The following is a 23,543-nucleotide window of genomic DNA, read 5'->3' on the forward strand; positions in this document are numbered from 1 at the left end:
GCAAGTCAGCTTGTCGATATTTRTTCAGTTAGAAGACTCTTTCCAGGGAATATATTTGGCTTGTAAACTTTGGGGAGGGACTGTCTTTTTGTTCTGTATTAGTGCCAGATGGTCTCAGTCTCTGAACAGGAGTTCTGGGTGCTCTAATAATAAATAATCTTAAATGATTATAGCAAATTTTGGGTTAGGGGTGCAAAGAAGTAAGCCAGTCAATTWTAAAAGTCCAGCCTAGATTGGCCCAACCTTTTCAGTGCTGCAAGCCAAATGCCAGCTCTGTAAGCTGAGCTCTGGAGCTCCATCAGAGCAGTGTTCTCCTCCGACACAGGTGGGTTGACAGTTTACAGAGTAGGTGTTTGGGCATGTGGAGGTGCTTGAGGAGGTAATCGGCCAGATGACACAGTCCTGGCAGCCAAATCTGACTCATGAGCTGTTGCTTTGGTCTCAGATTTTCATTACACTCATGAGAGCTGCTCCATTTTTCTCAAACATTGATAAATTTCTCATTTTCCCCTGTATTTGCGCAATGCGTGCAATCACTGTGAAGCGACTTGCGAGTTCTCTGCGAGTATCTAATCCGTGCTTGGGAGTTGTGTCATGCTGATTAGGTGTGATTGCTTTGGGTCCTGTGATTAAGGTTTTGTTCCTGCTCCTTGGCCGAAGGAGGCTTCAGACACTTAAARCAGCAGCGTAGGTGCCAGCAGCKCTGTCTTCCTGCAGCAAAAGCTGTGCGCTCTGACTCATTTGCACTTCCCAGGTTAAAACGCGACTTTGAACTACCCACTAAAAGGCAGAAGGCAAGGCTGTGGTATAAACAGGCAGCGAGATGGTATTTATGAGTCAGGATGAATGAAGTACGAGTCATATACTGCAGGCAATGACTTATCAGAGAAACACATATTCAGGGCTCAGTTGTTCTCTGTAGTGTAAGAATAAGACTGTGGTGGAGTTATACTGCCTTTACGTTAGCATAAGAAAGATATGAAATAGGACCACATAGTGCATATATATATACAAGTTATATCATGTTGCAAAAATTAAATTTCTACTCCTCCTTGAGTTGAACATTTAAAAAATACTAATGGGCCAGGAATTTGCAAAGAATGTCCATCATGTAGTGCAAAACTTGTGTATGGTTTGGAAAGAATAGTAAACCAAGGTTAAATACAAACTCCTTTTTATTTTAAATACAGAGCAATGAAGGGCTAAAAGTGAAGCAAGAAGAAGGGAACCTTAAAAGGGGGGGGACACATAATTCAGAATTAATTTYTGAGGTGTGTGTAGAAATCTAAGGATTAGCCTGAATAGACAGAAAAAACATGAGCGCACTCAAGATTCAAAGATAGGAGGAAGGATTCACCTTCACTCCAAATCTATGGGAAAAAAATATGTTAGCAATACATTTATCCACTCATGGAAACACAGCAAACTAATGTTCTCTTTTCCGCACAAACTCTTTTTTAAAAAAAAAGTTTTCTCTTTAAGGTTGCTATAGTCTCTTTCAAAAACCTGTATATGGCAGTGGCTTTACTTTTATTTTAGTGTTACTCTCTGCTCCAAGACGTATGGTGACAGGTTATTGCAACACAGCACTGACAGGAGCCGGGGCCTGAGACATCGTCTGACAGGACCTTCCCAAAGCGTGGCCAAGGTCACTCTTCCCGCGTCTCCTGACAGGAGGAAAGGAGGGTGGCCGCTAACGGCGCAGCCCTCAGCGCCAGCAACWTGCCTTACCTCCTCAGCCCAGGGCTTTCCTGCGCTCCAGTCCTGCTCTCGTCTCCTGCGACTGTGAAGAAATGCAATCAAGCCTGCTTGGCACCAAAGGAAGGAAAGAAAAGGGTCGTTTGTCTGGTCAAAGGGAGCAATTGGATAACACATTTGGGGGATCTGATAAGAGAAGATCTGAACAAAGAGTTACTAATGTACTTGACCCGAGTAGATAACCACAAAACAGCCTCCTAAGAGTTGTCCTATTAACAAATTATAATAACAAATTGCTAGTGGAGTCGGATAATTCTCTGATGCTATTATGATCCTTTTCAACGACTGTACGCAGTCGTGATCCCTGAACACAGCGGGAATCAGGCAAAGAGAAATGGGGACTTTTTTTTCCACAATTTTGAGTCTTTTTCGAGCTCACACTCTTCCCAGAAGGTTTTTTCTCCAGAGTTGCTAGGGTTGTCCTCCCGGTGGTTGTTCTGGTAGTTTTGTGGGCTTTTTTTCTCTTGCACAGTTTTTCCAGAGTTTGCTTCTGTGAATTATTTTCTGTGTCTGTCAGTCAGGCACACATGTACAACGTACATGCTCTGCCAGTGGATGTTCAGCTTGTATCTCCTGTATTAGTACCCAGGGAAAGTCATGGGATGCAGTTATCCTGAGTAAAAAGAGGATGCTGCAGAGTCAGTGCTGTTTAAACTGCTCTATAAATACATTGCACTCATGGCTAGATGTTGCAATCAATGCTGGCTGCTTAAATGCTAATGTGGATATTTCAATCAGAGGGGGAAAGGTCTTTGGGTAATGCAAGATAATTCCCTTCTTGCTGTATAAACTTTCCGGGGAATAAATGTAAATCCAATATGTTGCTTGTTCTATGTCTTTAAAAAGGGAATCCCTTTAACATAAAAGTCACTTTTACGTAGTCACTAAGCCTGCCATACAGTTCCTTCTCCTGTTGCATGTGTTTGACATCTGTAAGAAATATTGTTGTACATGGTACAAATATACAGCCTACCACTCAAGCCATGCAGAAAATCTGGAGGACATGGCAGAAGCTCAAGACATCTGAACAGAGCTCTTACTGTTAGAGAGGTACATGGAGTTTTAACCGGAATGATTTTGATTAGCTCATATAGAAAAAAAAAAGAAAAAAGAAAGAAAGATAAAGTATTTCTGATTTAAACATTTATTGATGGGCTCATTTCCTATGTTATAGTGTGGAAGCAGTGGGAATGAACAGCAAAAGTTTCAACAATAGAATTCCAGCCTTTCCAATGCTTAAGTCTAGGAAAAAATCCTTGATTCCTATTCTGATACCTTAGGAATAATAGGAAATCATTAAGTCAGATTTTTAGTTTGCTAGTATCTTTATTGCCTTCTARTTTAAAGCAAGCGAATCCTTATTTTTCTCAAATATGCGTCATGAGTTTAACRTACTAATTTTACTCCTATTCAGAAAAATAATTATTTTTATCTAAATTTTATTCTTTATCCAAAAACCTGCTCTCCACTTGCCYGCTTTTCAATTCTTATTTTTTCACCGAGAAGAGAGAGACAATATAAACAATAAAAAAAATTACTAAGACACTGTGAAGCCGTACAGGACTACCRCACACTTCTGCAGACATCAAATCCCTGAGTAAGATTCTCTGTCCCAGCCTCAGTGCAGATTGCAGCTGGGCTATTAAAGGCTGGTTCCCAAGGGTCTTTCCTCCCACATAAATTAACTAGAATTAAAGGGGGGTGAGGAAAGAAGCAGGCACTGACAGTGTTAGGAGATGCGATCAGCTCTTATGTAGGTAGAGCAGTTCAAAGCACTGCCTAAGGATTTCAATTTAAGGGCACAGTTCTGTAAGGTATTAAGTCCTCCCAAAACCTCGTCATTTCAAGGTGTTCTGAGCGAACTAAGGATCAAAAAGAACGATATGGAGAACACGTAGAGCTGTACTGACAGGTCAGCTCAGAGCTCACRTGGCGCCTGTATCCTGGTTTGCAGTGCGGCGCAACAGCAAGGCGCCCGGTGGGGCTCTGGCCGAGGAGTGGGGGCACGGGCTGAACCCCAGCCCAGCCCCAGCCCAGCAAGGCTTGCTTCACCCCTAGCCTTCCTGAATGAAGCCCACAGGCCCCACAGGTATCTTCATGCACACCCACACCCTGCGGCACCTACCGGACCCTGCCCTGCCCTCCGCATCCCATCACGAAGCCTGCTGGCTGCTGGATCACCTCTCTTCCATGTTTTTCTCTCTCTGGATGTTGTCTCTAGGAATGGTGTTGGCTCTCCAGAAGCAGGGAATCTAGATCATGGAGATGAAAGTCACTGTTACCTTCTGGGACGTTCTTTGCAGGATACATTTTCTAAGTGAACAAAAGTGTGAGATCTTATATTACATGACAGACATGGTCTTCATAGGAGAGCTGGCCAGACTAAATACAAAACAGGAAAAACTAAACCGGTCTCCGAAGCTGCCTGGGACGTGAGCTGGCACTCTTGGCGTGCGAGCATGTGTTCCATATTGCGAGGACTTTCCAAAGATTAGCTAAGTCACAGCCCATCTTCGGCTGATTTTMCCTTTAAAAAGTAACCTGACAGAGTTCTGCCTCCCCTCTGCATCCCAGAGCAGTGAGGGCAAATCTTTCAAAACGACGCGCGTGCAAGAGGTGGGACACAGGCGTGTATCACTGCCAAGCCCGGGTCTGTTSCTGCCGAAGTAGAGCACGGACACAACCGGAGTTAGCACAGACAAACTGGAGTGACGGTTTGCAGGCAGTTGATCTTGCCATTTGGCTCAGCACGCCTGAGCTGAGAGCAGCTGTGGTTACTAAATGCCGGGGCCCAGCCAGAAAGCCTGTGTTCAGCCGACCGCTGTATCAGCCCTCGCGACGGGGTTTTTCACGTCCTTGCTCTAATACTGCCCACCCYGGTTCTCTCTTGTGCGATGGGCAAGAGGAGACGCAGAGGCTGTTAGCAGAACAGGACAGATGCGCTGTTTTGAAGTTTCTATAGCAGACAATATTTTTCAGAAGAGCTGCCTGTTTTTCAGGTGAGATGTACTGATTCCTCTGCTTTGGAAAAGCTCTTTTAGGCAACTGACATAGGGGACTATTAATTGCAAGAAGTACTTCTCTAGTTATAATTCTGCAGCACTTTCTGTGAGGTGTATTTAAGCAAGAAATATATAAGAGATTGAAGTATTTACATAGGCATTTCTATTGTGTAAAACATACRGGAATATGTCTCTAGCATTATTTAAGAAAACAAGGATGGCCAGTCCCAGTGCTCTAGGTGATGTTATATTCCCCAGTAAAACATATAGTTATATGCAGTGCTGCACAAAAGTTGGTAGCTATTTTTGCAATGAAAATCTTAGTATTTCTCTGTTCTCAAAGATGTTCCATTCTGTTGTTTTGGGCAGCACCATGCTGAAGGCACCATCTCCCAAATGAAGTGGTGTACTTTGCAGGGATGCAAGTGAGAGCTGTTTTTTCTCAGCCGATTTCTAGCTCACTTAATTACAAACCTCTAACCTAAAAGTGTCCTGGGGAGTGTCAGTCAGATAGGGAAACCTCCCCAAACTGCTGGGAGGTGCTTCGGCTCAATGTGACAGCCCTCCTGCGGGCGCTGTGCCCTACTCATCTGGAAGGTGAAGGAGTTCATCTCCTCTGACTAGCGGGCCTGCATTTATTTAGCACAGGGGAAAAAAAGAGTAAAGAGGGARGAAGAGAGGGGAGAAAAGGAAGAAGAAAGGTGGCAAGGAAGCAGTGATCAGATGGCAATCTGCACGCGTGCAGTGGGTTGGGTTCTTCAGTGTCACATTGCCAGCTTCTGAGAAGCAAAGTGTTACATTTTGGGGGTCTATTTTAAAAATAGGCTATAATTATTTATCATGTTTTTGATAGATCAGAAAGTAGTGGCAGTGTTATAAAAACTCTGGAAGGAGTAAGCAAATGAAAACGACACAGCTGCTTATTCAGGCTTTCACAGCCTTCCAAGAACAGGGCTTGCACTGCAGCGTGAATACGCGCTGCTTTTCCTTGGCTCGGGTCCACTATTTATGTCCCAGCCAGGCAGCTTGCATTAGAGTTTGGCCCTGATGTGAGGAAGCCCTGTTATTTGARTTTAATTGAAAAACATGGAGTCACAATTCAGATTTTAAAGCTTTTTAATTAGTAAAAGGTTAGGATGGAAAATTCAGCTTAGCTATGCATGCTGAATCTGGCCAAGGCTTGAAAACCAGTTAGGTGTTCACAGCAGACTGCAGCTCTTTCTTACCTGCGAGCGCGGTGAACACTCCTGTCCCATGGCTACACCGAGGACTGAGAGCTGTGGGCACTCAGATCAGCAAGTGTTCAGTCCTCCTAGCACAAGAGCTATATGCCAGCTTAAACTCGTAACTTCTGTTAGTGGTCTCACAGGAATAGATGTCTGGATGTGATCTAGGACTATTTTACAGCTGTTGACAGATCGTCATATTCAGATAGGCCTGATGCCAGCGGAAATCCAGAATAATCCCGTTCACATAAGTGGTGTTACAACATTATAAAGCCACAGTAGGAAAACCAGAATCAAGCTCAGTGTGGAAAATTCTAGCAGAGAGTTTAGAGAGATCGTAAAACTTATTCATGCTCCGCTTCAGATGTGGAAGTTCTGTGATGGACCTTATATCTGGCTGCTTAGGGTCCTGAAGATGAAGAAATTATATAAGGATCCCTCATATGAATGTCTCACCAAACATTTAATTACCTCTCAGTGAACTGCAAATTAACATTTGAAACAGAGTGTGCAGCTTTCTGCCTCAGTATAATATAAAACAGCTTAGGCTTGCAGGATGTTGTCTATCTTGACTTCAACAAGGCTTTTGATACTCTCTCCCATAACACCCTCATAGGTTGCTCAGGAAGTGCGGGCTGAATGAGTGAATCACAGAATCACAGAATGGGTAAGGTTGGAAGGGACCTCTGGAGATCATCTAGTCCAACACCCTTGCTCAGCAGGGTCACCTAGAGCATGTTAGACAGGGTTGCATCCAGGCGGGCCTTGAAGAGCTCCAGAGAAGGAGACTCCACAACCTCTCTGGGCAACCTGKKYCAGTGCTCCRTCACTCTCACAGAAGAAATCCCCCCTCACGTTCAGGCGGRRCTTCCTGTGCTTCAATTTCTGCCCATTGCCTCTTGTCCAGTCACAYGGGACAACTGAAAAGAGTTTGTCCCCGTCCCCTTGACATCCTCCCTTCAGGTACTTGTACACATTGATAAGATCCCCCCTCAGGCTTCTCTTCCCCAGGCTGAAGAGGCCCAGCTCTCGCAGCCATTCCTCATAGGGCAGATGCTCCAGCCCTCTGATCATCTTTGTAGCCCTATTCTGGACTCTCTCCAGTAGCTCCATGTCTCTCTTGTACTGGGGAGCCCAGAGCTGGACACAGAACTCAAGATGAGGCCTCCCCAGGGCTGAGTAGAGGGGCAGGATCACTGCCCTTGAACAGTGAGGTGGATTGAGAACTGGCTGAAAGGCAGAGCTCAGAGGGTTGTGATCAGTGGCACAGTACAGTTGGAGGCCTGTAGCTAGCGATGTTCCCCAGGGCTCTCTACTGGCTCCAGTCTTGTTCATGAGTGACCTGGATGGAGGGACAGAGGGCCTCCTCAGCAAGTTTGCTGATGATACCAAGATGGGAGGAGTGGCTGACACACCTGAGAGACCTGGACATTCAGAGAGACCTGGACAGGCTGGAGAGCTGGGCGGAGAGAAACATCATGAAGCTCAACAAAGGCAGGTGCAGGATCCTGCACCTAGGAAGAAATAACCCCAGGCACCAGTACAAGCTGGGGGGGTGACCTGCTGGAGAGCAGCTCTGCAGAGAAGGACCTGGGAGTGCTGGTGGATGACAAGCTGACCATGAGCCAGCAATGTGCCCTTGTGGCCAAGAAGGCCAATGGTCTCCTGGGGTGCATYAGGAAGAGTGTTGCCAGCAGGTGGAGGGARGTGATCCTGCCCCTCTMCTCAGCCCTGGKGAGGCCTCAYCTCGAGTMYTGTGTCCAGTTCTGGGCTCCCCAGGACAAGAGAGACATGGAGCTACTGGAGAGAGTCCAGCGTAGGGCTACAAAGATGATCAGAGGGCTGGAGCATCTGCCCTACGAGGAACRGCTGTGAGAGCTGGGCCTCTTTAGCCTGGGGAAGAGAGGGGATCTTATCGATGTCTACAAATACCTTAAGGGAGGGTGTGAAGAGAATGGGGTCAGACTTTTTTCAGTGGTGCCCAGAGACAGGACAAGAGGCAATGGGCACAAACTGAAACACAGGAAGTTCCACTTGTATATGAGGAAAAACATTTTTCCTATGAGAGTGATGGAGCACTGGCACAGGTTGCCCAGAGAGCTTGTGGAGTCTCCTTCTCTGGAGATATTCAAAGCCCACCTGGACGCAACCCTGTGCAAAGTGCTTGAGCAGGGGTGGTGGTGGTGTGTAGACTAGATGATCTCCAGARGTCTCTTCCAACCTCAACCATTCTGTGATTCTATGTTAGTGTGCTCTAAATTACACTGCAAGCTGTGTAGGCCTTTACTTAGACCAAGACTAAAGAGAAAAAAAAAGAGAGATTTAGAACTAAGACTGGGATTCAGTATTTTCAATGATTTATTCATCCATCAAAAGAAAATTTGAGACAATCACTATTTTAAACACRCATGGGTTGAATTTGGCAAATAGTTTTGTATTAAAAAAAACACACACACACATTGCAAAAACACTGAAATTGTTCAGTCTGRCATTTCCCAAATCACATATTTTGATTTTCAGACTGGATTTTTAGGCATACCTGAGTACAGCTCGCAAGAGGAGGTCTGTTGCAGGATGACAAACTACTTGCAAGCTGAAGTCCATGTCTAGGACAGTCTGGAATGGGGGATGAGGCAAATTTTTTCATCTAGTCAAGTTAGAATAAGGATTTGAAGGCAGCTGCCCTCCCTATTGGAAAAGTAAGAGAGGATAAAGGAAAACAAAACGTTTATCTCTGTTTTTTTGATTACTTAAAAAGCAGCTTTTGGTTAACTCAGCTCAGTATTTTTTTTTCCAAAACTAGGAAAAAAAAAAAAGATTTACATGTCTCTGCTTAAAGCAACCTTTCTATGCATTTTTCCTTAGCTGAGCCAACCACAAGCAGAGCTAYGTAACAGTATAGGTGTGAAAGACTGTGAACATGGATAAAGGAATTACTGTATATTCTTGTTCTTGATTTGGAATTATGATAAACATTTATCTACTAATGCAAATCAAATTCACTCTATGAAGATTGATTTCTGTATAATTTGACCTTGTCTAATAAGTCTTCTTGGCCAGATGAATTACAGGGACTTCGCGCTGATTTATTTCTGCTTATGCATAAAGCACTGTGTGTTTTTTCATTTATTATGCTTAGCACATCGGACTCGGGAAGATTATCTTATTTGAAAATTAAATTTCATACTTTCATATCTTTCAGCTGTTTGACTATGGTCCTGTTCTCCAACATGGAGAAAATTTATAGGAAGCAAATGACCTTGTGTTCTGAAGTTTGCATGTTAAACAATAATCCCAGAACTGTCACTGACAGTACATTTGTGTGTACTGATGTTCTGATGGAGGAAAAAAACAAAGCAATATAAATGTTACTTTAAACATTTTACTCTCGTCTATGTTCACAAATACTAACATGGCTTAATGACAGTCATATGGTTATTGTTTCACTACAGAGAGAATTTGCCATTATTTGGTTCCTTTCTCCTTATTCTGTATTCTTTAACTTATTCTATTAYTCTTTACACTAACTCCATCCCAAATCGAAAGCTGCTGGCAGTAATTGAAAGGCTCCCTTTCATTTAAATAGCCTGTGCATCAAGCCCATGACGTCAACCATGTCTTAAGTTCTTGAATGCATTTTAAATCGTAAGTATATCATAACACAATTGTGTGAGGGGGAAGATAACTGTGCTTGTAATTACTCTTTTTAATATTATTATATTTCATTTGAAGTAACCTCATGTTGCTAATTTCTTTGGATTATCCCAGTTCTCTTTTTCTCTCCGAAATTGCTTACATTTGAAAATTTCCTATATATCGTATATTCCTATATCCTCATTTAATCAACTGCCCTTTTTAGAGCATTTATGATTTTAGTATAATTGTTTCAGCACTGACATCTTCAACATCTCCCTTGATACCTATTTGCATCTGTTTCAACAAATTGCAGCCCATTTATCATTATTAATTGTTTACAGTCCTTCAAGTGGTCCATGATTCATCTCAATTTTTTTGATATAAGCCTCCTCATTTCTTAAAATATGAAGCTGAGTTACATCATTTAGCCAATTATCTAAGTAGGGGAGTAAAGGTGAGTAAAATTATTCTGTTCATTAAAAAAWTTTTGTTTTTTGGCAACTATATGGTAGGACAATAGATACAGCTTTCACAAAACTCAGCTAGTCATGTAAATCCTTCCAAGGAGCTAACAATACAAACTTTTTTTGTCATATGATACATTTATATATCTGCATATAGATGCACAGATATATATGCATATATGTTTACTTTTATTTTTTAATGAAGTTTTATCTATATTAGAATTAAGATGTTCTGGAATTCTCTACCTATATAGCCATGTTTGTAGGACCTTAATCTGCAAAATATTTAAGYATATTACAGAATGGAATTACACTGATATGAATAGAATTATATGCCTGAAGAGATGCATTTAGTACCTTTGACTGGGTTTGAGCTTTAGGACTTGAAGGCAAACCAATTCTAAAATAGCTTCACATAGTTTTTGTGTTAATGAAAGTGTCAACATTTAAATGGTGAATATCTGTTGTTGACTTAACAGTAACAAAAGCAAGTCTTATTTGAGTTCTGTAAGGACTATATTGCCTTCCTTTTTAAGACGATACAGATCTGATTTCTAGCCCTTCAACTACTCACAKTTTGAGACTGAATAGCGCCTATGCTGTACCTCAGAAGTGTATAGTTGTAACAGAAAAAAATCCACATTTGAGAGGGAGAAAAAAGTATTCCCCTGGAAGGCTGGTAAAAATTAAATAGCAGGTGTTTGAAACTGCTCAGGTGCTTAGAAAGTTATGTTTTGCTGAAGGGAGAGGAATTAGTACCCAAAGAGCAGGCAATGTATTAAAAATGCATGAAAAATGAATAAAAACATATGATGCATTGTGGAACCATGTGATAAAATCAGTTTCACAGTGTATCATGCAGCTCTGCAGTTGAATGTTACTAACTCACAATTCTGCTGAGAGTCTCAGAATATTTAGTATATTTTTAAAGTCCCAGGTCTTAAATTCATATGATTACAGTGGGAATTCCAGCTTTAATTAAAATGAAGTAAGTCCCTGCTTACAGAACAGAGCTACAAGACATGTTCATATATACCCTAAAGGCTTAGAAATCAAAAGACAAATAAAAGCAACCTGTAAATTTTTGTTTGTATGGACTTTCATTCCTGTTAGATTGTAAATAAACTTTATTTGTTTCATCTGGAGGCTGCTTTATTCAAAATGAGTAACAATCTACAGTACTGAGCTATAGAGAGGAACACAATGAAATGAGACAACYTGCAAAGCATTCAATTGGATTTATTGCAGGGTTGCAGGGTGACAAACTCTATCTTGGTAAACTAAAACACTAGCAATAAAGGTTAATAACGTAATAGCAAATATGTCATCTACCTCACTGCTAGTGAAAAGCCTCATGAAACTGCACTGTATTCAACTACTAAGATATGATCAGCTGTGTGTAAGGAAACCAATAAATGATGCCTCAGCAGACAAACCATCTATTTTTTTCCTCATTGTAATTTTGGATAATAAATTCAATGACTATATCAAAGATCAAGAAAGTTTTGTTCTGAGAATTACCACATATTTACTGCTATGAAACTCTGCAATATCCTTTCACCATTTGCTATGACCAGCTCTGGGATCACACCAGCATACAAAATACATGATAAAAATGATGGTATTACTGAGTTGGCAGAATCAAGTATCCAGAATTTCGGAAGTGCCCCAGTTACAGTTTTGTGTAACTCCTACGTTTTATGAGGTTGTATGTAAGTGTTGACTAGCATAGCTAGTTGATCCCAGCACTTGCATGTAATGTTGAAGATTGCTTTTTCTATTTTATATCTGAAGAAGCCTTTGTATGTCCAAAACTTTTTTCTGCCTCTGATATCATTTGCTATAATAAAAGATACAACCTGTGACTGCAAATCTTGCTTCACAGGTGTTACTGATAGTTTTTAATGAGTGATCCAAGTTATCTTTCTTACAGAACAACTGTATACAGAAATTTGTCATTCCTCTTCTCTGAGCTCTTCATCTGATATCAGTGTGTTCCCCTCAGATTAAAGGCAACTAGTCCCTAAATCTCATCTTCCATGTCCTCCTTCCCCTCTCTTTTTGTTATCTCACTCAGCTCCCAGGTTTCTTGCCTGGCTTGTCCCAGTTTTACCAGTCACTTTGTCAGGGTCGACTCCTTTGGCTTCCCAGCTCCATCTGTGCTGATTCCTCAAATGCCTGGAGGGAAAGCAGTGCRAGTCGCTGAAAACACAGAAATGACATGGTGCTGCTTCTCCGTACCCATCCAGAGCAACCGTTACTGGGAAAGCATAACTTCACCGCTGTAGATTTGTTGGAAAAAGCACGCTTAGGGGTTAGGTGCTCTGGGGTAGCAGGTGCACAGTACGATCACGCAGGAGCCTCGGAGCAGAGGAGAGCGCTTTGGAGCGGCCGGCACCTTCCTGCTTCCATCACACAGCGGCCAGAATTAGGTGGAGCATACTCTACTAGCAAGGCCAATAACGTTGAAAACTTATTTTAATGAGCCTTAAATTAAAAATAATAACCGATTTTCACATATTCCAAAAATGAAAGATTCTTAATATTTTGTCAGAAAGCGCAGCATGAGTTGAAAAACCCCAGCAATTAATGAGTAACTGATAATGTAAATACCGCAAAGATAGCTGCGTCTTGTGTAGATATTTTTTGAAAAATATTCTGAAAACTTGACACTAAAAGGAGTGATTTTTGTTTCTTGAATGTCTTTATAATTTTTCAGCAGCATTTTATAGTTCTTATATTGGAGAAGGGTAAAAGACGCAGAGAAAAAAACGAAAGAGTCAAAACAGTTATAAGAAAAGTGGCAGAAAAGGGCTCTTTAGGGTAAGCAGAGAGTACCTTGAACCTCTATTTGAACAGCCAAAGGAAAGCATATTTTCGGACACATTAAAGTCTATCTTTTTAATTTAAATTGATTATGTAGATATTGATAAAATGTATCAATATTTGTCRAAATACTCTATCAAATTGACAAGTTAAAAGAAGTGAAAATACTAAAAAGAAAAACTGAAACTTACTGGTTTTTGAGTTTCTAATTTGAGAGATTGATGTCTGCATTTTCAAATTCTCGAGAGGATCAAATCAATATTTTTTGATCCCATGCCATTGGTAACTTTCTTTAAAAACTAGCCATATTTCAGTGTTTCTTGCCCACGCTGGCGAGGGATGGCTTTGTGTCAAAGACCTTTTTCCAAAGCTCTGGGAGTTTTGAATCCTCTCAAAGAGAAGATCACAGGAATGTACTAACATAGGCAGAGCACTTTTCACCTATTCCCATTGAAAACAAAACTATTTTGACATTTGAACAAAAATAAACTAAATGAAGTAGCTACTTCAGCTTGGACACTTTCAGGCTAGCAAAACCATAAGTAGTTGAAAATGGAGCTTAATTTTTGGAGGCTTTAGTAACAGATTAAGGTACTAGATGTACTTGCAATTAAGAAGAAAATGTATCAAAAAATAGTAGGGTTTATCCATGAGTTCATTCACCCTCTAGGTATTGTAGTTGCTTTGTCATTTAGGTTTATATCTTTTTGGAGATCTGTTCAATTCTAAAACTAGAGTTTCATGAAATGCAAAAATATAATTTTATACAAAACTGCTTCAAGAAATTTTTCCTTCCCTTATTCTTTCCCCTGCTCCTTAATTCCCAGACATTTAGTCTTGCTCTGTGCCAAGGGGTGAATTCACTACCCTCAAATCAGCACGATATAACTGTTCATAGGGCCATTCTTTTAACTGGCTTGCTAAAATGATTTGGTCCAAGATCAATACTGGATGCATCTTCACAACACGGTTGACTCAGATTTCAGTACTAAAGTTGCTCATGTCAGGTTATGCTAATGTAAGTAAAAGTAGCTGCAATGAAAATTGGAGCGTTGTGTCTATACCAGAACTGAGAGCACTGTTTATGGCAGTAATATTTCTTGGGATATATCCCATGATCCTTAACACTGTCGGACACTAAGGTACCCTCTGAACTATTTGGATGAACAAAGATGGTAGCAGAGAGGCACAGAGGAATGTGCAGTAGAATGGCTCTTCCATGCTTCCATAACTGCAGGATAGGTATATTAGCAGCTGATGAGTTTTACTGGTCTAAATTACATCTTTTGATGATCTTGGATCAGCCAATATAATCTAGAAATAACACTGTATTTGATTTGAGATTGCTCATGGCAAAGTTCTAAAATGTCTATTTTTGCTGTTCATGGCTTTTGAACATCCCCCATCCTTTCAGCTTTCAGTCCTCCTCTCCCTTTTAACTATTGTCACTGCCTGCTTGACTCAGGGCCTGAGTGGAGGCAGCAGCAGAAACTGGAGATAGCAAATAGCAGAAGATACCTCAGGTGCCCCATTAGATAGCCCTCACTCCATTACAGAATTGTTTCCCCTCTCAAATTGCCCTTGTTCTAGGGCTGAACTAAGGGATACATTCAAGTTATCACTATATAGTCAACTACACAATGAAGAAAAAACATGGAAAATTAGGTCCAAACTTGTTTGGAGAAAGAAGGGATAAAATACCACTGGATTTAGTGGAGTTGCTCCTTTTGGCACAAGGAATGAATCTGGACGACAGTTAACCTTAATTTCAAAGTTCTGTGCTTTTATTAGTATTTACATTTCTCTAGTACTATATGGCTTCTCTATACACTTCAGTAGCAGTTCATGAAACTGTATCTCTGCAATCCCATTGGGCTTTTGTCAGTAGGATTGTTGTAGTTTTTCCAACAAGATTATAAGTGCTCATTTGCTTTCTGCAGAAGTTTTACCAAGCTTCTATTCATATCATAATGGATTATTGACATAACACAGTAGGCTGTTACGAAGTATTCCACTATGTGTAATTAGAGAGCATTTAATCTGCATAATAAAAATCCATATGAAAAATTGCTGTCATTCAAGCCCAAAAGCTGCTTATCTAAATGAAGTATCTAGTGTGCCCCATAGATTTAAGGATGGAAAATTTTGAAAAAGCTCATGTAAGTTGCCAAAAGCAATCCAGATGTGGGCAATCTGATTTTTTTTTTTTTCAAATAAGTAAAATAAAATGGCATATGGATTTGAACATTAGCGTCCAACTTACATCTTAGATCATGTTTTTACAGCTATTTGGTAAATCTTTCCTTTCCCATTCCTCCTGCCTTTGGTAGGGTGCCAAGGCAGTGTACAGGGAGCTTGCTTCGGGGTCTCCCCACCAGGGCTGGGAGGCAGGAGGAAGCAGGCTCTCTGCACTGCCCCACACCTGCACAGGGGGTGAGAAGTCAAGCTAGCACCTGTATATCATTCCAGACCCACTAAGGTATGTAGAGTAGAGCTTAACTGGGAATATCAGTGGTTCATAGACCATTCCTGGGCTATCTGCCTCAAGATCATTTTAGGGTTAAAAAAAAAAGAGAGAGGGAACAGGAGCTCTGACTGATAATGTGGTCTAGTGCTGAATGGCAAATCAGTTAGTGGTGGAAATATTTTATCCCTATAACCTGGCAGTGTTTCCTTCATGCAAGCTTTTAATAGATCAAAATTTGTAAACAAACAAGCAAGCAAGCAGTGTTAGCAGAAAAAAAAAGGAAATCACAATATTTATGAAGCTTTTAAGGAGAATTTTTCAAAAWTTTGTTGTTTTAATTAATATTTTGTGGTTTTTCTTTAGCTAAGGAGATTCCTTGAGTTCAAAATTAGCCAAAGCTGAAGGGTATTAACTTTTACTTTAAAAAAAGAATCTGTTCAACCAGTGCCACTTCTTGTCACAGTGAACATCTGTCTATTAAGTAGCCTGAAAGCAGACAAATGAAAAAAAAAAAAAGAGGTAAAGAGGTAAAACCTCAGCTATAATTTCCACATCAGCCTTTTACAGTCATAGTACAATACAGCCATTCTGTGGTATCATAAAGAGTTTTTAGTTGTTCGTCTGGTGATTTAAAGCCCTAAAATTGTCAGCATAGTGTAGAATGTTATTGTGCACAAAAGGAAACCACACTGCATAAATTCTATAGTACCTTCTTCGTTTTGCCATCAAAATAATAAACTCAATTACTGGAGAAAAGGCATGTGTAGGAAGCACAGTGGGCTTGTCGTGGCATTCCTGAACTGCTATGTGTGTATGTTGAATTATGCAGAAGTGCAGTTCACAAAAAAATGGAAAATTGTGCTGACACGTGAAGGTATAGCAATATTCCAATGAGCAAATCTTATAGAACAACATTTAAGTGTCCATTGCAAGACTCTTACTTTCATACATAGAAATTAATGTCAAAGTGAGCATTACTAATTGGGTAATAAGATGTTCCAGAGTTTACTTTAATTCTGGCATTTAACTTTTGAATATTTGTCTTTACAACCTTAATAATATTCTTTTAATTTAGCTTTTCTACACAATATGGATTTAGAGGATCAGACTCATAAATTGCAGGTCCCCCCAGATCACAGGAGTAAGTGCATGCATTTGCAGTTCTTAGCCTAGGAGCTAGGATTTGGGGCTGTATTATAATTTAAACCAAAGAATGTTAATTTTAGTATATGCATAAAACACTTGGGGCTATCTTAGAGGAGTCCCAAGATGTGCCATCAACCCAGATATTACACAGGGCTTTCAAGAAACAGCAATTTCAATGCCTGAGTTAAAAAAAAATGTGATAAGAAATATGTTGAAAGATRCTCTAAATCCCTTCATCAGAGAGAAAGAGATAATAACAACATTGAGTAGCTAAAAGTATGATCTTTAGAAATCTTAATGATGCTGAATAACTCATGTGAGTTGTTAAATTTACTATTCTCATTTTACAGCTAAGAAAAAAAGAAGTACAAAAGTGAAAACTAACATTTTCATCTTTTGGGCACATAAAATTTTTCAGCGCAACCCCTATTTACCCATCATGTTTTGGGTAACGTGACCATATGTCATATTTTTACATGCTAGTGACTGAGTCCTTAATACAAGTAAAAATTAAACTAATGCATTAAGGAAGGAGAAATGTGTAGGGGGGAGAGAAGGGCTCCCATTCTGTCAGGCAGCTAATGATTAGTGACCCTAACAGCAGCTGTTTGAAAGCACGATGTTGAAAGCTTTCTCACAGGCCAGCCACCCGTAGGTCCTTCCCCTCTGAAAGAAGAACGTGTATTTCGACGGTTCTCAGTCAATCTCAGTTTGGTCATCTTTGTCCGGAGACCTACACTTGAATTCTTGTAAAGCAGGCATCCATAGAGTTTTAGTTTGTGTTGCTCCTAGTCTTTTCCTCAGATTAACTCCCCTGATCATCCCTTGGCTTCTCTACAGTCTCTTCTATCCTGGAATTCTTAAATTCATAATCTTACTCATTTTCCTCTTCCTTTTGTGACAGAAACTGAGGGTGTCTCCTACTCTGCATTCTGTCTGTGACAAAGCATCTTTATGAGAGAATATTGCCGTTCGAGCCCCTAGTTTGCTGCTGTGTGTGACATATATATGACGTGCTGTTTTGTAGTTCCCTAAATATACTCTACCATGTGGATTTTTTGGTGTTTATAAGGAATTTATAGTGCCACAAGTTTTAACAGAGATGGTTATTTAATCAAGCAGTCCTATTGATTTCTATTAAATACTTCAGCAGATGACAATCTTCATTTCAAGAATGCTGCTCTATCTTAGTTAAGTAGAGATCAGAATCCAAGTTTTTTTTTTTTTTTTAATCATCCTTTAACAATTTTGATATCATTTGCTTATCAATGAGGATTATACTGTGAAACACCTGTGCTCAATAATTCAGTCTCTTACATCAGGTTCTGGTCTTTCCTTTTCTTTGGCAAGCTTGGCTAGTGTTTTTATCTTCTTACTGTCTTTATGCTTTTTGTCAACTTGTTGTAAATTTGGCTTCTTCTGTTCAGTACCTGTCTACATATGTCCTCATGCTGTCACGTACTGATAAGCACACTGGGAGAAGCACAAACTCAGCCTCCTCCTCTTTCCAGGCACTCAGTTTTGAGGTATTTCAAGGCCCGATCTTAGCAGTCTGTCTGATTTGGCAGGAGTGAGCCCACCAATCCCTGCTCCAAGTTCTGTACATATATAATTATTCATAAAATTAGGTTATTTATAAAATGTATATATAATGATATGCAATATAAATATAGACTTTCCATATATGTGTGTATGTATATATGTATGAATATATATATAAACTTTGCTCTTTGCTCAGGTTTTCAGCTTTTTKGGGGGAGAAACTTCACCAGATGTCTCTGAAGTTACCTGCTTCCTTTACCTGGCATAGGCTGCTGGACTTTCCCCAAAGGAACCTGTTTTTCCACCTTTGATGGCTGCAGCTGTTTTCTTAACTGTCTGAGGGAAATGCACATCCCTGGGAAGATGTTCAAAGTTGGATTCAAGTCCTGGACTTGTAGGGATCCCTGGTGTTATCTCTGAGAACAGTTAATAAGGAAATCAGTAGGTTCTTCAAACAGTCTGAAGAACAAGCTGTCCAGCTGAACCCCCTGGAGCGTTTACATTGCTACACCCAGAAACAAGCTTTGGACAAAAAACCTGCTGTTTCTCAAGATGTGGTTTGATCAGATGTAGGTCTACAAGGGTTGGCTGTTCACCTTTATTTCAAAGCATTTCTTCCAAGACCTTCTGGTTTGGAACGGTGACTCAGAAGACTTTCCAGAATAGCTGAATAGTGTGTGGATGCCAGCCATGACTCTAACATTGCTCAGCTGCATGGCTTATAATATATTCACTTTGTCCCTACCTGGACTCTTTATAGAGAGATCCTTTTATTTGATGTTGGCTCTCTGTATATACCTTCTGCTTGTGCTTAGGGTTTACCAGCTTCCTATGTATCATTAAGTGACTCAGCTATTGACTTGGCAGTATTCTTTACCTTCGTATCTTGAGCATTCCTTTATACTGAAAGTCCTTCAGAAGAGAAAGTGCAAGACTCAGCACAGGAGCTCTTCCTCCTCTTTTCTGGGAATCAGGCAGGCTTTCTCCTCTTTCACTAAACATCTCTGGAGGAACTCTTAGTTCCATAAGAAAAATCACAAGACCAAGCCCACAGGAGCTCCTGAGACACCAACCTGTCCCTTTAAAACAGTGGTGGAGTAAGAAGATGACCTATTTTCAGTGGGTTCTGCTTCCAGAGAGTTCCTCAAGACACAAGAGCAAGCTGAAGGTCTCTCTCTCTCTCTTATCCCATTAGTTTTCCACCTTACGTGTCCATCTCAGAGGAATTTTGTGTGCACTTAGCTTGACTTGTTCCTTATATAGACCATACCCTTTAATTACTTTAAAAGTTTTGCTTTGACTAATGGGAATACTTTATATCTCTTAAAAAAAATCCACTGAATCAACTTGGTGGATATACTCTAGTCAGAGGTAGTACCCTATGACTTTGATGTCCAGTCTTTCTGAAGTACCAGCCTTTCTGCCCTAGAGCTGGTTGGTCTCTGTAGCTTGTTAGATGGTKTCTTGATTCCTTGGCCAGGGGAGAATGCCTTCCCAGAAATTTCTTCCATGACCATAGTCATCTACTAGGTAAGACAAGATATGATTGTAGTGATTCTTTCATGGCTGAAGGCAGTTCTAGCTCCAGTACCCCCTAATTTCTTGGTACAGTGTCCTAAAACAGTGGTTTTCAGTGCCAGGACCTCCTAGTGCAAAGCTTGCCTCCAGTCAGCGGTAAGCAATAGCTCTCTGGATTACTATTTACGTGCTTATCCTGGTTGGTGATACCTTGATTAACCACAGCAAAGTTTCATATACAGGCACATGAGGCTGGTGTGCTKCCATATGATGATAACAAAGAGAACAGGACTTTTTAATCAGCTTGTGTAAAGTGCTGTGGCAGCCATACCCACTCTGTGTCGACAAGCAGAGGTTTTTCCATTGGGGAAAGGTTGGGTGACGTTTTCTGAACATTTCTCCCACCCCCCAAGGAGTTTCTCCTCATCAGGACTTATTCCTCCTTGCCATGTAAGCCTGTCCTTATATCTTTGGTCTGATGCTTGCCAAAAAAATGACTTTTTGTTCTATTCTTGATTTATCAGTGAAAACAGCTTTGAAGTTATTATTTCAGCCAGCAGAGTAAAGGAGATGATAGCCCTTATATCTACACTCCTATATACTATGTCTTTTGGACTTTACCATTTATACTCATCCTAAATGCCTTCCTGATTAATGTTAGAATTTCATCTTAATTTTGAGGGTGATTTCTATCAGCTATCCCTAAGCTACATGCTTCCAGGATTGAGTTGTCTGGCATATTTTTGATATTATTGGCATACTCTTGCACTGAGACAAAAATTATCTGGTTAACTGTGCTTGTGTATAATTACACTGACAATATGAGTGAAATGGACTATATATCTCAAAGAAAAAATTACAGATAAGTTATCTTTTTATGTATTATTTCTCTATTCAATAATGCATTTGATTATGTTCTGCTTTTCTTTGTATTTTTGTTTTCTATTTCCTTGGGCTTCTTTTTTCTATAATATCTGCTCTTTCATCTAGCATCTGACATATTTCCAGTCCTATAACAGATACAGTGCTTATTTTCTGAAACAATTGCAGATTTTAACTCTTCCTAATTTTGTCTTGCCTTTGCATGCAGTTCATATTCATCACAGTACAATTACCCTCTGGTAAACTAAATTTTTCTTGTTTGTATTCAACACAATTAGATTTTAATTTCAAAAGCCTTGATGTAGCTTCAAATATTGTATRCTTGTGTGTTCTGTCCAACTGTAAATAGTATGCAGTCTATTCATATTCAAAGTAGTAATCCAGTCTTTGCACGTAGCAGTTTCTTGAATAATTTTTGCTGTGATTTCTCCTTTCTATCTGTTCTTTGTTTCTCTTCAGCTCCGGCCTGTAGACTTTTGCAAAATAGTATTACTTCTTATAAACGTAATGTATTTGTGCAAAGATCTGTATTTTCTTTCAAAACTTTGTGCAATTTCTTATGTGGCTTCTTATAAATCCACTTCAATAGCATTTTTCAGACTAATCTTCAGTCTTCTGTTTTGTTTTGCAATTGCACTTTTTCATGGGTTTACAGTTTAGTATATATACAGCTGCACCTTTTTGATTTCTTATGTGAAACTCATCGTTTCATYGTCACCTTTCTGTGACTGAAGAATATTTCACATTTCTTTAATGCTATGTAACAACTGTCTTGCTCTTCCTCACCTGCATATAAGCTATTCAGCAAATCTAGCGCAGATGACCTGCAATATTTTTTAGGTCACTTTTTTATCTTCTCAGAAAGACAAAACATTCTTTCCCTATTTTGCTGCAGTTGTCTAGTGTATTTCTGAAAAGTTGGAGCCATACTGGAGTCCTCAGTGGTTTCTCTTTTCTTCTACTCATGTATCTATTCCATTGCTGGTGCTACCTGGTTTTCTGAGATGATAATAAAATAGAACTCCAAATCAGGATTTATAAGATGAATCATTATTATAACCAAAGAGAAGTTAACAGGAAAAAAATCCATGTATCCTATTCTATCACGTGAACAGCACTGACTGACTGTAGCAAGAACTATTTGAAACTAGAATGCTGCTGGCTTCCTAAAGTGCCTTTTACCATGAGTGTTATTTAATAGACACAGGTGTTATGTACTTAAAACTGTCTCTGAAGTCAAATGAGGAAGAAACTAAATGGTATATTTATGCACCAGTTATAAAAGACCAAGTTTAAAAATTGGCTTCTAATGACCTGCTTTTTAGGAGTTCTTGMATTCAGAAAGTTGCTCAATGTTGTTTTTAATGGAGATATTCCAGAAAACTGCTTTCAGTTCCCAAATGACTGATCTCCTTCTAATTGAGTGAAACTTGCCAAGCCTCAGATCTACAAGAAGCTCATACAGTACAGGTACAGYACTTTGACATAACAAAGATTTAATTAAATACTATACTTCTAAAATCATCATAGCTGAGATACTACCATTTTGTTTCACTTTATGTACAGGAAAGAAATAAAATGGAAACAGAAGACAACAAGAGCATATTTGCTTATTCTTCGGCTGTATTTTTTTTTTTCCAAAATAAGTCTTTATGCTTCTTCTCTTTCTAACAGATGTTTTGGTAACTTGCTCTTGAAAATGAAAACAGGAAGTAAGACAATAGTTTGTGAAGAGTCTTTTCGTTTGGGAAATAACACTATACAGTAACCTCAGTACAATCTGTAATAACTTCAAATACAACAGAGAAATACAAAAAGTAAGCAACAACAGTAAGTGCCTCCCAGCCTTAACGGTAATTACAGCTCTCTGGCCAGAGAGAGATGATGGCTAAAGGCAATTTAGGCATTTAAACTGACCAGTCTGATCTCTCTCCTTTTAGGTCTAGACCACTCTCTTAGCAGGCATACAGATTTACAGTGTGCACAAGATTTTGTAGGGTGAGGTAGTTTCAGAAGACAGTCTTCCAAAATACTGGTAAAGAAGTGAGACAGAATCATCAGGAAAATACCCTAGTGCATAGGACAAGGTGTACTTAAATTATAGCCAGATCATGACTGCCCTTGATGTTTTGTATAATTCTTAATACGGAGAAGGCAATGTGTCCAGTTGTCCATTAGGTACTATTGCAAATTGTTGAATATTCTTTTCTATGAGGCAAATGATGTATTTTTCAGGTAAATTGACATTGATTAACAGTGAGCCATGGAGTGAAATTAGTTTTAAAAGATTGATTGCAATAATACTCAATATTTTCTATAAAGACAAGAAGACTCAGGAAGGACTCATCATATCCATGTCCCTTTCCAGATTGGTTTTAATTTCAATATTCCACAGGTGATGGGATTTTGGCACAGACTGGAAGCACTGTAGCGGTGGAAGAGTCACCATGAATTTTTGGTCCTACCTGTGGGATGGCTTTGCTAAATAGGAGCCTTATCCACTTGCCCACTTCCTCTGTAGAAGGAAGTCTCAGTTTCTCAGAAAACAAACTTAGCTGTCTCCTAGGAATTCTCCAGAGCTGCTTCCCACTTTCACCAGAGGTGGGGGATAGGCGAGTATGAAGAGCCATGAAGAAAGAACACTGAATTTGGAAATGGGGATGCAGATTCTCAAAGCAGCTTCCTCCCCTCCCTAAGTCTGGAAGGGGAGTGAACCATCCTACTACAACTATCTAYTCTCCTTCCTCTCCCAAGTTTAGGAAGAAACATGTGAGGACACAGTATGGAGGAAGAAGCAGCAAAGCAGAGRGGAAGTCAGCTAGACAGATGTAGGTGTGCAGATTAAAACTGTCTGCAAGTCAGCAAAGGGAGAGTTGGTGGAGAGCAAAACTGTTGTAAGCAGTGGGAACAGGAGTAAGTAATGTGGAGAGTGGAGCAAGTGTCTGCTACTGAGCCTGAACATGGAGAACAGGTGGGGGAAGCTGTAGAAAGGCCTAAATTTCTGAATACTACTGGGAAGGCAGACAAAATTAAGTTGTATATACACTCAAGGTAAGTAGGAATCATTCAAAATCAA

The 23,543-nt window shown here is 39.9% G+C and overlaps 1 long non-coding RNA gene across 3 annotated transcripts in view; it reads right to left on the bottom strand.

Moving 5' to 3' along the window:
* Positions 1-2,000: 2,000 nt before the first annotated feature.
* Positions 2,001-23,543, bottom strand: part of LOC146588267 (uncharacterized) — a 31,640-nt gene continuing 10,097 nt past the window's right edge. The window contains exons 3-5 of one of the 3 annotated variants that reach the window (XR_014897462.1): positions 8,526-12,264; positions 3,884-4,010; positions 2,001-2,371 (exon numbers count right to left, since the gene is read on the bottom strand). This is a non-coding gene — a long non-coding RNA (uncharacterized LOC146588267). Of the gene's footprint in view, positions 2,372-3,632; positions 4,011-8,525; positions 12,265-23,543 lie in introns of those variants that run through there. The other 2 variants (XR_014897463.1, XR_014897461.1) reach the window with 2 other exon arrangements.

The sequence above is a fragment of the Rhea americana genome, unplaced genomic scaffold, assembly GCF_003343005.1.
Source record: "Rhea americana isolate MKP2758 unplaced genomic scaffold, rheAme1 scaffold_53, whole genome shotgun sequence".
Lineage (NCBI taxonomy): Eukaryota > Metazoa > Chordata > Aves > Rheiformes > Rheidae > Rhea > Rhea americana.